The 15,858-nt window shown below is 42.1% G+C and overlaps 1 protein-coding gene across 5 annotated transcripts in view; it reads right to left on the reverse strand.

Moving 5' to 3' along the window:
• The window catches only part of NTNG1 (netrin G1), a 671,288-nt gene that overhangs the window by 366,783 nt on the left and 288,647 nt on the right, over positions 1 to 15,858 (reverse strand). The window lies entirely within an intron of this gene.

The raw sequence follows: 15,858 nt of genomic DNA on the forward strand, positions 1-15,858 counted from the left end.
CAGACTGACATCAATATTCACATAATCTTAAAGCGGCCATCCTGGGTCCCACAGCGCTAGTCCTTGGCATGTTATCCTGCTTCATATTCCTAAACATTAGTGTAGGGAAAGGGAATAATGACTGTAAAAGTCCGCTTGAAGAAATAAGTTTTTGAATGCTTTCTACATATGGCCAGGGAGTATCAAGCTACAAACTCTTAGTGAATACATAACGATGTAAGCAGGCAGTTTTAGCATTCGAAACTGAAATCTTGCCACCATCAAAACAGCAGCCTTAATTTAGAGTTGGTGCCATTGCCAATTACGCCCAGTTTCATGAATAATATGAGATTAGTTAGCATTCTAATGATCAGCAACGCAACCTCTTGTTTGCAGTTCTTCTGGTGGCTAGAAGCGGAATGGGGATAAAATCTATCAGTTTTCATCCCTCCACCACTGATGCAATAGAGGAGGAGCGAGACACCTTGGTGGGGCTGAGAGTAGTTGTTGGGCTGTCACTTGAGGAAGGGAAGCTAGGAGAGGCTACCAGGCATAAGAGGGTCTCCTAAATTGAAAAAACTTCTGTGGTTGTATCCTGTTGTATACTCCTTCTGCCGGTGTCCAATGTACCAAGTCAGTTGCACAGAAGGAAAGTGGTGGTGGAATGAATGGATTTAATAATTTTACGGACTGCTTTTGTTATAGTGACTGGCTATTTTATTGCAGTGGCTGGCTATTCTTTTTATGCTTATATACCGATATTGAATAATTCATTGGGTTACTTCGTCCTTGTACACAGTTCAATTAAACATTTGGACACTTCTTTCCTTGTTGTCCAGTTTAACACTGGTTGTATCACTTTAGGTAGTAATTAAATGTAATGACTGTACAACTATACCATTGCTTGTTCAGCTGCCATGTTTTGCCCAGATGAGCAGTAACCCTACAGCTTTCTCAAAGGATTGATTGCTGTGTAACAACACAGTGCTGTTTTTGTCTAGATGAAATCCTTAGAATAATTGTTTCAGATATATCCAAATTCATTGAGCATTTATTGATCTGTGTGTCTTATGTCATATAGTACATCAATTTAGGCTATTTGTGGGCGATTGTGATCTGCATCAGTCTTGTGGAGCGAGTGTGACATCTATAATGTGGTCTGTGTGTTTTTGAAATTCATTTTGTCTTACAAAATCTACACATTCTTTATAGAATATCCTAAAAATATCACCAGGGGCCTGATTTAGAACTCGGCTGATGGTTAGTCCGTCACAGTGGTGGCGGATATCCTGCCCGCTGAAATCTAAATCACATTCTATCCTATTGGATTTAGATTTCGGAGGACGGAATATCCGTGACTTGGTACCAGTGTATAAAATGCCCTGATAGCTTTATTTAAGAAGGTAGAAGTCATTGGGACCTTCCATTAATATATTTGGAGAAAAACTACCTTTGACTGTTTATTTTCCCATGAAAACCCTGGTTTGTGGGAGATTTTTTACTGTTTTGTGGGTAAATGCTCCTTATGGCTAGCGAGGACTGGCTTGAATCAGAAGAACATATTCAAAAGGTTGCAACCTTGTTGAATAGCGGCATATCCATTTGCCATTCAGACTCTTTGGAAGTTTAGAAAAAGTAGTGAACTAGATCTCACAGAAAGTCAGGCTAACCTTGTGGAGTCAATGTCAGGTACACCGATAAAATTGACCTGTTAGAGAATCTGAAGCACCAGAAAAATTGCTATGTCTCAACACTGTAAGTAAGATGGCGGGAAATCAGTATTTGTAGCTCAGCAGTGTGTGCTTTTGAGTTGGCCTTGTTTGGCACCTTGCCTTAATTTTGAATACCATATGTCTACATCTGTCTGACGTTTCACACAACAATCAAATAAACCCCTAGATCACTGTTCTTATCCAGCATCTTAGGAGGTCATGGTCAAGATTTTTGAAAAGCACATTTTGACTAAGTCCATATATGGAAAATCTAATTGAGGCGCACTACCATCTTCAGGCCTGCATGTTTTTTTTAACTAGATGCCTGTTCTTCAATGTAAGTTTGCAAAATATAAATTAAACCTGATTACAATAAGGAGTGTTTTGGTTTGTAAGAAAACTGACAATGACATTAACATAGCATGACCAAGGAAAAGTGAAAGATGTTAACGTGAGGAAATTACTAACGGAGAGCTAAACCAATCTGCAGAGACAACATTTTATTTCTCCTTGTTCCCAAACTTTTTGGTGCAAGGTAGTATACATTTCTCTTGATTGATCCTTCTGCAAACCGTAATGAGGCCATAAAATTACAGAACGTTGAGTCAGTGCAGAGACTGCAGCAGCAAGGCGTGGGATGCCAAAGATAGCCCTGTTTAGTGTTACCTCGTTACATTCCGTGTTGCAGTCTTTTTGGGAAAAGAGAACCTGTTCTACCAGCGTGAGCTGGGTAACTGACTAGTATGCATCACCGTCATATGGACAGTTTAATGGATGTGATCGAAGCAACCCCAAAACAAAAAGGACTGGAGCAGGCAACGTTAATGCACTCACCGGTAATGAAGAAGTGACACTCCACTGCAGCGTGAGTAGACCTATACCACCACGTGAGAGAAGAATGTACGAGAACCACAGATTGGCTATCCTGTTGACACTTCCCTCCCAACCATTGATGACAACCTAACGATGGGAGGAGCCAACTACCAAAAACCACCTATTCCTACCTGACACTGCCTGTCTGTCATGACACAGCTCTTGATTCTTAATGGAACTTTGCTGGCACACCCTAGGTGTGCGCCCAAGGCATTCAAGATTAAAGTGCCTAAAATAAGGCCACACCTCGCACCTGATGTAATTACAATTGCTTGTGCCTAAAGAGACCCTTGCCTGGCACATGCGTAGTTGCTCCGACAAGGCAAATAAAAAGTACAAGCATTTGCTCGCGATAGAGCTATTAGCGTTGTAAAGAAAAATAAAACGCAGCATGGTCGCACTATGTAAAATGCAGCGCGATCACACTGCGTGGAAAATAAACAGATAAAGTAGTCCGGACACCATGCTGGAAACATGGAGCCTCATATGTTTTTAGTAGTTTACCGGTGCGGTGTAGGTGGGCTAAACACTGGAAGAGGCATGACGTATGCATGCCTTTCACAAATGAAAGCAAGCAGATTTTAAAAGGCAAGCCCACGAACCAATGTAATTGACTGACATGACATGGGTGTGGTCAGAAGCCCAAAGAGAGATTACAGAATGGGACGGATCGCTTTGCGCTCGCCCATAATAAAAACAGTCTTGAAACTAATTTGAAAAGAACAGCCTGGGCTTGTGCTTCTGAGCTGCTTCTGTCTTCTTGCCGCTCGTCTTTCTCCCCTCCCATAAACAGTGTGGCCACGGCCCTCATGCCCCTATACAGCAGCTGCTGCTGCCTGGGAAAATCACTACTGCATGTAATGGATTTTCTCTGGGGTTATTTTACCTTCCTAATTACAGGCTTGCATACTGGAACATGGAATAAGTGTGAATGCAGCTTGAATGCCAATTAAATCTGAATATTTTACCTTTTGCTGACATGTAAAGGTTTGAACGATGAGGAAATAATCCCCAAATAGTCCACTAGGTTAAACCCAATGGAAATTTTGAGGAAATAAAGTCGCTTGCCATAAGAAAAGTTATGGCCTACCACAAATCAAAAATTGTGGGCAAACACTGTTTGCACCTGATTTTTGAAAGTCAGAATGAAGGGCTATACCTTCAAGTAAGACTTAGTGACAGCTGTGCGTTCCCTCCAGAAACAGATAACATGAAAACGAAAAACTATTTGTTGCACACCAGAAATATTTCACGTTTCATCATATTACTAACAGAAAATTTGTAAAACAAGATCTCAAGTGATCCTTTAATTCCTCTGTTTCTTGTTCCCTTGGACCAGGGATAATGTCTAATAGGACTATGAATAGAAACGGCTGAAATGCTACGTAGTTTTGTTTTTTTTCACTGTTTCTCTGTGACAATGCAAATAATATGTCACGGTTTGTCACCAAAGTCTATTCTGTAAAAGATCACAATCACTGTAGTTACATTTTTTTAATTCAACATCAGCCTTTCAGGAAAAGAAAACCAGCTAAGCAGTTTCTCCTCTTTCTGTCAGGTTCCCGAATATGGCTGGCTTTATTTATAGAGGAGCCAACCTTTGCAGACACCAGGACCATCTTCCACCAGCAGTTAATTAAGGTAACGCCATCATTTAATACAGTTAATGCTCCTCGAAGCCCTTTAATGCCCCTTCCATTAGTGATATTATTGTAGTAATGCCCTGTAAATTAAAATGAGATCAAGACATAGAGTGGCTCTCTTTAATTAAGGTGCTGGCACACCACACTTGTCTATTACTCACTAGAGAAAATCACCCTGATTTACGTCGCCAGACTGGCCATAATTTAGGGCCAGCTTACGTGGAATATTAGGTTTGCTGAGTGATGTGAATCCGCTGGGACGCGGGAAGAGCTGATGACAGGTGAGTGCTGACCTTTTCTCGTGATCTGAATAAACACTCCATAAAGCATGTCAGATGAACTGAGCTTTCTGCAAGAAGTAGTGTGAGTGCTAAATAAACGCGACGAGGAAAAGGGATGCGTTCGCCACAGGGAATTGAAACCATAACAGATAGCTCAGTTGAGGGTGTCCAGGAACTGCAAAGAAAGTGCCTGGTTGTGTATGCGCAAATCGTATGGAATTTTAATAACGCACCAAGCCCCAAAAATATCCGATAGTGCCCACAAGTGAGATGGTGACTTAACTGAAAAGGCTCCTCTATGAGTAGATTTGAATTATTTCTATATTGCACAGTTGGCAATTCTCATCGCTTTATAGCACTGTTGGTGGTCTGGAGTGCCGATCGCACCTGTCCAGCTTTAACATCACACACTGGATTCTGAAAATTCATCTGATGTTATTTTTGGCGGGTGCATATGACTAAGGGGCGTGACTAGCTTTGTGTGGAGCTTGGTGCGCGCAAATTAATACGTACTGCAAATCTGCAGTCACATTGGATGCGTTCAGTGCTTAATTTGTAAATCAAAAAGCGCCGGTGCCCAAAGTTCTCCTCTGAAACTCGCGGCTGCTGCACTTAAATGTGCGAGCACGGAATACTGAGGCAGTGTATTCCTGAAGCCATCTCGGGCCTCTTTAAAACATTTAAAGCCACGCCCCACCCCTTCAGCTCACTCTTGCAGGTTTCTGCTTTTTCACTTTCGTTTTTCTATTCGTCCGTCTTTCCCATATGTGTCTTTGGCTTGCAGTAAATGCTTGACACAGAAGAATAAGTGCCGGCCCTCAAAAATAAGTAACGGTCCCCCGCACTGCACCGCAAGCCACCGACTCAAATTAAGCACTGGATGCTTTGAAGGAGATTTGAAAGAATTGGGTTGCTGGTGTCAGAGATAATGTACTGAGTAGGTGTTCAACAGTGGTTTCTCCGTGAGTGTAGGAGGCTGGCCTGGCTTATAGTGGGTACCTGATGGTACTTACACCTTGTGCCAGGTCCAGTTTTCCCTTATTAGTAGATTAGTAGTGTTATAGCAGCTTAGGCTGATAAGAAATAGCTATAGCAGAGCAGTTTAGGCTAAACAAGGAGACATGCAAAGCTCCTACTATACCACTTATATCATATAGCACTATATCATAAGAAATACAATACTCAGGGTTACTAAAAATAAAGGTACTTTATTTTAGTGACAATGTGCCAAAAATATCTCAGAGGATATACTCCCTTAGGAGGTAAGTAAAATACACAAAATTTACACACAAACCAAAATCAGGTAAGTAAAACAGCTAGAAAATAGTGCAAACACTGTAGAATACAATAGGATGCAATAGGCCTAGGGGCAACACAAACCATATACTATGAAAGTCGAATGCGAACCACAAATGAACCCCATGGCTAGTGTAGTGTGTAGAGGGTCACTGGGAGTGTAAGAAAACATTAAGGTTGTCCAAGATACCCCACCCCAAGACCCCGGAAAGTAGGAGTAAAGTACTACTATTTCCCCAGAAACACACTAAACACGTGATAGAGGATTGTGCAAAGACCACAACAGACTGCGATGCACTGAAGACAGATTCCTGGACCTGAGGACCTGCAAAGGAAGGGGACCAAGTCCAAGAGTCGTGAAAGCGTCCGGGGGGGCAGGAGCCCACTAAACCCCGGATGAAGGTGCAAAATGGCTGCCTCTGGATGGAAGAAGCTGAAGATTCTGCAATAACGAAAGGTGCTAGGAACTTCTCCTTCATGTAAAAGATGTCCCAAGGAGCGCTGAAGGATGCAAAGTTGTTTCTTTGGCAAAAGACCACAAACAAGCCTTGATAGCTGCAAGAGTTGCAGTTAAAGAAAAAGGGTGCTGCCCAGGCCCAGAAAGGACCAGGATGTTGCCACTTGGGAGAGGAGACAGAGGGGGCCCTCAGCAATGTAGAGAGCCCATGCACAAGAAGGTAGCACCCGCAAAAGTCCTTGAACATGGGTTCAAGAAGTCTGAACACGGCAGTCGTCTCAACACTGCAATAGAGGGTCCCACGAAGCCGGAGGTCAACTCAGGGAGTTGAGCAATGCAGGACCGAGTGCTGGGGACCTAGGTTTGGCTGTGCACACAGGATTCTGGGGAAATGTCCACAGAAGCCCTAGCAGCTGCAGTTCATGTGGTGCACAGGATTACTGTCTGGAAAGGGGAGGCAAGGACTTACCTCCTCCAAATTTGGACAGTTGGACCACTGGACAGTCTGTGTCACTTGGGTCTACCACCTGTGTTCCAGGGGCCACACTCGTCAGGATGAAAGGGGTCCCAGAGTACCAGTGATGCTGAAGTTTGGTGCCTGCTGAAGCAGGGGGAAGATTCCATCGTCCCACGGGAGATTTCTTTGTGGCTTCCAGTGCAGGATGAAGGCAGGCAGCCCCCAAAGCATTCACTACCAGGAAACAGTCGAGAAAGGCAGCAGGATTAGGCGCTACAATGTTGCTGGTAGTCTTCATGCTACTTTGTTGCAGTTTTGCAGGCATCCTGGAGCAGTCAGTGGTCAATCCTTGACAGAAGTTGAAGAGAGAGGTGCAGAGGAACTCTGGTGAATTCTTGCAAGTTGTTATCTGAGGAAAAGCCCACACCAGAGACCCTAAATGGCCATCAGAGGAGGATTGGCCACCTAGTCAGGTGAGCACCTATCAGGAGGGGTCTCTGATGTCACCTGCTGGCACTGGCCACTCAGAGGCCTCCAGAGTGCCCTCACACCTCTAAATCCAAGATGGCAGATGTCTGGGACACAATGGATGAGATCTGGGCACCACCCCTGGGGTGGTGATGGACAGGGGAGTGGTCACTCCCCTTTCATTTGTCCAGTTTCACGTCAGAGCAGGGACTGGGGGTTCCCTAAACTGGTGTAGACTGGCTTATGCAAGGAGGGCACCATCTGTGCCCTTCAAAGCATTTCCAGAGGCTGGGAGAGGCTACCCTCCCCAGCCTTTAACACCCATTTCCAAAGGGAGAGAGTGTAACACCATCTCTCAGAGGAAATTATTTGTTCTGCCTTCCTGGGACTGGGCTGCCAGCCCCCAGGAGGGCAGAACCCTGTCTGTGAGGTGGCAGCAGCGGTAGCTGCAGAGAAAACCCCAGAGAGCTGGTTTGGCAGTACCCGGTGTCCATAGTGGAGCCCCGGGGATGCATGGGATTGGCACCCCAATACCAGATTTGGCATAGGGCGACAATTCCATGATCTTAGACATGTTATATGGCCATGTTCGGAGTTACCATTGTGAAGCTACATATAGATATTGACCTATATGTAGTGCACGCGTTTAATGGCGTCTCCGCACTCACAAAGTTTGGGGAAATGGCCCTGAACTATGTGGGCGCACCTTTGCTAGTGCAAGGGTGCCCTCACACTTAGTAACTTTGCACCTAATCTTCAGCAAATGAAGGTTAGACATAGAGGTGACTTATAAGTTACTTAAGTGCAGTGAAAATGGCTGTGAAATAACGTGTGCATTATTTCACTCAGGCTGCAGTGGCAGTCCTGTGTAAGATTTTTCTGAGCTCCCTATGGGTGGCAAAAGAAATGCTGCAGCCTATGGGGATCTCCTGGAACCCCAATACCCTGGGTATCTAAGAACCATATACCAGGGAATTATAAGGGTGTTCCAGTGTGCCAATTAGAATTGGTAAAAATGGTCACTAGCCTATAGTGACAAGTTTAAAGGCAGAGAGAGCATAAGCACTGAGGTTCTGGTTAGCAGAGCCTCAGTTGGTCACTACACAGGTACACACATTCAGGCCACAAACTATGAGCACTGGGGTCCTGGTGAGCAGAATCCCAGTGAGACAAGCAAAAACAAACTTACATACATGTAAAAATGGGGGTAACATGCCAGGCAAGATGGTACTTTCCTACAGTGAGGGCAAGGAAATAATTTAATTACCATTTTAGCTTTTCCCTCGATGCGCAAGCTGCAGTGCCTGGGGCTCCAATGCGAAAGACATTGGGGGGGGGGCTGGATGGATGCTTCAAAGAGCGCATGTCACTTTGGCTGGCTGTTTTTTGCTGGCCAATGTGACATGTGCACTTTGAAGTTCTCCACTGAGCTGTCTTAAGACAGCTGGGTGGAGACCAAGCAGAGGCCTCAAAGGCCTGAAGAAGCGTCCAGCCAGTCCACTCCATCCAATCCAGGTGCTTCTCTCATGCTGGTTAACAGCATGAGAACAGGGTCTGGATTGGTCAGGGGAGCTCCATAGCAGACTGCATTTCGCAGAACACCGAGGAGGACATGCTGCGGTTGGTAAGTACTTTTTATTTTAATTTAAGATGAGGTTTTAGAGAGAGAGGTTGTTTTAATATAGGCTTTTGGAGGGGGGTGATTTCTTTTTTTAGCAAGAGGTGGGGCACTTTGCTCGCCCCACCACTTTTTAAGGTTACCAGCCACCCCTGTAGGTGTTACTGATTGTTTCTGTATTTCCTAGGTGTGTTCCGCAGGTGAGTAACACGATCCTTAGCCCAATTGTCAGACGGAATCTGAGTTTGGTGTTTAAAAAATGAAAGAATACCAGTGTTTCCTAAAGCAATAACCAAATTGATAAACAGGCACATAAACGATTCAAGCATAAACACACAAACAACTGTTTCCAGCACAAAAACGTTTGCACCACAGAATTTTAATCAGCCAGCATCTGAATGTTTTCCCCCATTTTACACAGAAATGTCGGTTGCAGAGATGTCAGGATGTGTACTTTGGTCAAAAGCAAAATAGGATTGAGTGTCTTACTTCAATACAAATGATGTGCCTTACTTCTGAACAAATAATGATTGCAAACTGTGTACTTCACTCTGAAGATCACCATGGAAGACTCACTGGATTAAGGTGCGCTGACAAGTGTCAGGATATCGCTGTTGATTATGTAACAGAAGTTGAAAACGTTGACAACATGACATGATCCATCCGTTTTCTTGCCTGTGACAAATTACATGTGCAGACTGGGAGGGTGACATACCAGGGCCAGCACTGTTTGCAGGCGTGCCCCAGCGACAGTGACCTATGATTGATGAGCGATTACTGCCGGGTTTTCAGATACTAGGGACAAAAGATTGACCATATGGTTGAGTAGGAACCTGCACGCCACAACAATGGTGGATATTAATTACTCTGCCAGCTCCCTTGAAAGACCCACACATATTTTTCAGTGTAATCCACAACAAAGAAATAAACCGCCATTCTGAGAGAATGTCTGAAGCCTCCTGGGAGGACATGCTCACAAAAGGGAGATTTACAGGCTGTTGAGTTGCACAGTGCACTGAAACCAAGGGCATCCCCAGCGTCTAATGTATAAGTCTCAAACTTGATTCGCCACTCCAACTACCGTTACAATAATAAATAATCTTCCATACACAAACTTCTGATCTCAGAAATCAGCTTACATGGGTCGTCGTGAATACCTGAAACAGTACCCCACCAGCATGATAGGAAATGGTACATTTCACCTGTTTCAAATTGCACAGAATAGTATCACCCACCCCTATCAGACCTCAGTGAGCTAAACAATCACTGCCTATATCGGTTGTGAACAGCTTTTCACAAATTCGAATGCTGGCAAGGCCAACTCAGTATTCCATCCTTTCCATGGCACTAAATTGAGTACCATTAACATTAGGTAATAATACACCCTGTTCCTTATGGCACTTGAAAACGGTAGAAGTGCAGAATGAAGCACTATTTTAAAAACATGTTAACTTACCTTTTACAGAACAGATTCCCCTACTGAGGCAGATTATTGCAATAAACCTATAGATATTATATGAACATTCTCACAGACATAGTATTATTTCTCGTTTCAAAAATAAAATATGAGAGCTGGGAGCCATTTTTAAATACAGAAAGACAGACACAGCCTTAACATTCAAATAGAATATGCACAAAATTATGCAAAATTACTTCCAAGGACATGTTCCCATTGCTTTGCATCCTTTGGTAGACAGCAAATTAAAATAATGTGATAAACGACTTGCAGAATTCTGGAACAAATGTAACAGTTTTTTTAAAGATACTGTTCTCTTTTCCTTACAGCTTTGAATTAGAGAGATGTTAAGTGATCAAACAGAAAGGAAATTCAACTGAAAGACCATTGAAACAACTAATTAATATTTGGGAACTGACACTACCATAAATCCCCTTTTATTTAGGTAATTTTCAAAATAAAATAGAATAGAATGTATCCAAACCATGAGCCGTGGAACCAGAATAAATGGGATATCAGCTGAGTAATGTACTTACCTAAAGGAACGTAAAGTAAAGCTTTCGGGATGCACCCCTTATTTTTATACCTCATAGTTTCGATCTTCAAAAATAATTTGATAAATTGGGGACCTCCCTATTGAAGTCTGGAAAGTTACCGGTCAATGCTTTTATGTGTGCACATGATGGGACAATGTGTGATAAAACCCCTATCAATCTCCAAAGTAAATTGGCAATGGATAAATATAATGAAAAGAGATAACTTGGGGGAACTTTATGAAAGGAAAGCATGCCTAAAATGTTGATGTAAATTGTGTTTAGATGGACAATTCAACAATAGTTCCAATGTAACTTTCAGCAACTACCTCCTCCTTGAAAACTCACTAGTGACACAGAAGAAACAGAATCAAGACCTTTTCCGCAGGCGTGAAAAACATAGATTTTGGTTATGGCGCCTCTATTACGGTTCTATTTTAAATCACATACAGCTTTAATGTATTCCATAAAATTGTGTGTGGAAGGGAGTGGCAATGAAGATGACAGCATCAACAGAGACAGATGATCAGACAAACACTCCAAAAGGATGTCCAATGAGGCACATACCAAGGCCTAAACAGCATAATGTAATATATAAACCTATGGAATTATTCCTGGTATTGGCTAACAGATAGGGCACATTTACGAGGAGTGTATACAGAGCAGCAACGACCTAGACTTGTTAGTACCTAACTTGACCCCTCCACCTCCGCTTGTGTTAGGAACTAACCATGACCCTCCTTGGTCTTTTCTTTGGATAATTAATAGCCCCTCCATTTAATCTAGCTTTGTTTATTTTGGCCAGCACTTAATTTTATACTGTGCTTTGAAGAAATTAATTTAAAAAAAGTGTTGTACATGCGAACAATTTACCAGGAAAAAAAACAATAAAACAAAACTATCCGAAATACCGAATAGAGCAACAATTTACTGGGGTGACCCTGTCGCTCTAAACAGCTGGACTTATCTTCTCGTGCAGCTGCATGATCTCTGCTTTCATTTTGCGTCTCAGTGTGAACTTTTCTCAAAAAGGATTCTCACATCTGCGCCTTGCTTAGTGTGAACCTCGCAGAGAAACCAAGTGGCACTGACACCGAGCGCTTGCTGTAAATAGGAAGCCCGCGCAAGAAACTCTCCCCAGCTGATGCATTAATAAAGTGCCGAGACACAGCAAACCGTGCGTTAAGAAGGGATTACAGCAGTCTCGACGTGCAGGCCATGTAGCATCAATCGTCCAAGATGAATACAAAACCTGGGAGTGTGTCATCGATATTGTACGGTGTGAGGAGACCGCAATGAGCCGAGGAGCCAAACCCAAACAAAACTTCAGCCTCCCCCCCTGCAAAGTACCTCCCCTCCCGGACTCACCCAGGAGTTCTCAGGCTAGAGTACTGTACTGAGGGGGGCCCCGAGAGCTCAGATACCACCCCAACCCCTGCACCGCGGGGCACATAGTTGCACCCACTAGCAAAACTATACACAGGTATTTCCACATACTTCTTTGTGTTGTTTTAAATATATGTATGCAGCTCGCTGTTATATTATTTTATTGCACTAACATTTGAAGATATATATTAATTCACCATGAAACCGTATAAATTGCGGATAGCAGGTTAGTTCACCTCCACGACTTAACATTGTAGGAAGAAGCTGTGGGTATGAAAATGTCCCAGAAAAATAAAAGTCCACTTTCTGACTTCAAAAATCAGAAGCAGAAGCTCAGGAAAATGAGATAATCTAAAGGTGTGGCCACTTTGTCAAATAAACGTAGTTGAGTTTGAAAGCTGCACAACAATGAGGAAAGCTTGTTGTCCTATTTGTGGCCCAATCATGATTATTCAATTAATATGTTTTAATAATGAAGGTTGAGGGCAGATGAATCCATACTCCTTGACGAGATAGGATGCTGTGGAAAAGACGCAATTTACCTTATGCAATAGTTCTACCCTAAAGGTGATAATAATGTTGCTACAGCTATTTCTAAAGTTTTAAATTACTTCTTTTTTTCTTACTATTGGTCCCTTTTCAAATGAAATAGACACAAGAGATGTGTGCTATTTTGGGCTAGGTTAGCAAAAGGGCCACTGTTTTTGCATGAAATTACTACATCAGGAGGATGTAATGTGTCCCTTTAAATACCTCCATTATCCCCTCACCCATGTATGTTCTAGGTTGCCAAAAATCTATAATGCAGTGGTCAGCACACTCATAAATATGTCCTGCCATTCATTATATTCAGTCAGATTAACGGGGTATACAATGTCATTGGTTAAAGAACCATATAGGATGGTATACGTCTAGGAATGAAGGCACAATAAACTGATATAGTTTAAGAGAGCCCCGTGGAGGAATACAGGACTGAAGCATAATGTGATGCATTAATAAGGACTATCTGCAAGCTTAAGGTCGCTCCTATGGAAGGTTTGGCTGGTGGGAGAGCTTTCCAAGAAAGAATAGGTTTGGCACAGGCGCAAGGTGGTTATCTCCCAGGTTACTTGAAGACAGTAGACTTTGGATCGATTATCATTCTTGAGGTGCAGATTAGGACCTGAGCTATTTTGGGAATTGACAAATCGGTGATAATGACATTGTTTTAAAATCGGTACAGGTGCCATTTGGCACTGGGTTTCTTGTGAAAAGAGATAATACTGTGAGTGGGTAAGCTAAAGTTCGACTGTTTCAAGAGGTAGAAGAGGGAGAGTATAACAACCTATTAGTCATCATAGAATCCCCGTGGTTTCTTACTGACAGGGAGGGAGAACATTATTTATTTATTTACATTTTTGTTTGTTTGATGTTTTCTATAGCACATATCAGCTCATGACAATGTCAAATCTCTTTATATAGTTCTAACAACATAAAAAGCGCAAGTAACAGAGAATAAAATCACAGAGCAAAATCACATTGACTCCGGAGGAGAGTTTGCAGAGTTTCTTAAAACTCATGGACTCTTCATGTTTAATTGCAGAGTTTCTTAAAACTCATGGGCTTCATGTTGAATGAAGGATGAAATTGTTTTTGAAATACTCTATTGTTGTTTTGGTAGAAAACGTAACGAGATTGGGCTTGACTTCAAGTGACATAACTATCTGAGGATATACAGCTGAAGGAGCCACAAAATGTTTTATTTGATGAATTGATGACCAAAGCCGTCCCTAATTATCAGGGCTGAGATAAAGAAGAGTTGTAGCATTGGGTCAATATTCTGGATAAGCAGATGTGTAGGTTATTATGCGAATGTAGGAACTGTGAAGTTGTAGAGTCAGATGCAGAAATGCTTGAAATAGTTGAGAAAGTAAGAGGATTGTCAACACGCCTTAATCATATACTAAAGAGAAATGCTTTTAGAAGCTGATGGAGCTGGTGCGAAAGTCCTAAAAATAATGGATGCCATGATGTCAGTTAAAGAGGGATATCATGGCACATGGGCCATGTGATGTGAATCCTATTAAGTGTTTTGTGGAGTCACAGCACAACGTTGCTTCCTACCTAGTTTTGCACTATATAAATGCCAATACATACATGCATAGCAATACATATATAAGGGAAATTACAAAGGGAATAGAATAGACGTTGAGAGAATTTTAACACAAAAATGGTTATATTTTGCCACTCATCACGAGTGAGAACCATCATATTTTGCTTGCTGAAGGGAGAGACTGGAGGCATATTTAGCAGAAATGGTCTTGCTTGCCCCAAATGAGGTCAGGGTGGTTCCGAATGACTTTGTTAGCAGTCACAGAGGAGGATTTGATGTGCAGAATGTAAAATGAGGGAGAGGAAATATTTGGGGGGAATTGGAGAGGGGCCACAGAGCAGTTGGTGCATACTATCTAGCACCCCAAATATAGAATAAGACAAGCACAATCAGGAGTATTTTACTGAAGAGTTCAGTCGCAGAAATATGCAGGGCATGAATGATAGCAGGGGCATGAGATGCCATGTGGCTGGCATGCTGCGTGAGCAGGATGAAAACAAGCTTCAAAAGTAGCATCACATCCCTGATAGACCACGTCTGAATCACGTAAATTGAGGATGAGACCTGCTACTTTAATCCATGTGAAGAAAGGGAGAAGAGCTATATTACCACCTCAAAAAGTAGCAAATGGTTGATTGTCACTAGATCCTTAAAGGGGTGGGCTGCCTTTGGCAGAAGTGTCGCAGTATCTGTTGAAGTCTTCAGAGTACCAACAAAGAACAACATAACACACAAAAGGATTTAAAACAAAATAACATAGCACACAATAATATAATAGGGCATCACACTGCATAATACAACAAAACAATCAATGCAGGTAGACCACAACCACTGAGCACCGTAATGAAACAATGCAATATTCAAACACAGCACCACAGTAACACAACCTGAAAAAAACAATACAACAATGTGAACAGTTTCAGGGAAAGTCTTAAACCACAGCACAACAGAACAGATATAAGAATATCGTGCACCACAGTGACACATTAGCACACTTTCAATTTAAAGCTGCACATTGTGCCACAAAGCTAAAAAAAAGAGCAAAAACGCAACCACAACAAAATAGCACCACACCACAACACCAAAATAGAAAAACACAACACAACTTAACACAAATCAGTTGGAAGGTTGTGTTGTTGTTTTCTGTCGTGTGTTGTGCTTAATGTTGTATTGTATTGGTGTTTTGCTTTTTTGAGTTGTGTTTTCATTGGAATGTTTTGTTGCATTTTATGTCAGTTGTGTTATGTTACTTTAATGATGGTGTGTTATTGTAACATGATGTTATGATATTGTGGTCTTGCTGTACTTGAATTGCAGTTTACCTGCTTAAATATGCTCAAAGGTTCCTATCACACATTACCACCTTAATAAATCTGCTTTCATAATAATGTTTAACTGTATCAAACTGATTGTGCTGTGATGTGTGACATAGTATAGGTCTTCCTTTACCCAGACTTAAACTGGATATTCCTTAAGTTGCATATATTCTATATTCACAATCATCCATAACTTTAAAAAACATGGTCACTGTGAAAGGTCTGGTTGAACCATTTTTGCTGCATATATTACCCAAATTCGAACAATGAGGAAGCCCTACCTTTTATAAT

Source organism: Pleurodeles waltl, chromosome 4_2, assembly GCF_031143425.1.
Source record: "Pleurodeles waltl isolate 20211129_DDA chromosome 4_2, aPleWal1.hap1.20221129, whole genome shotgun sequence".
NCBI lineage: Eukaryota > Metazoa > Chordata > Amphibia > Caudata > Salamandridae > Pleurodeles > Pleurodeles waltl.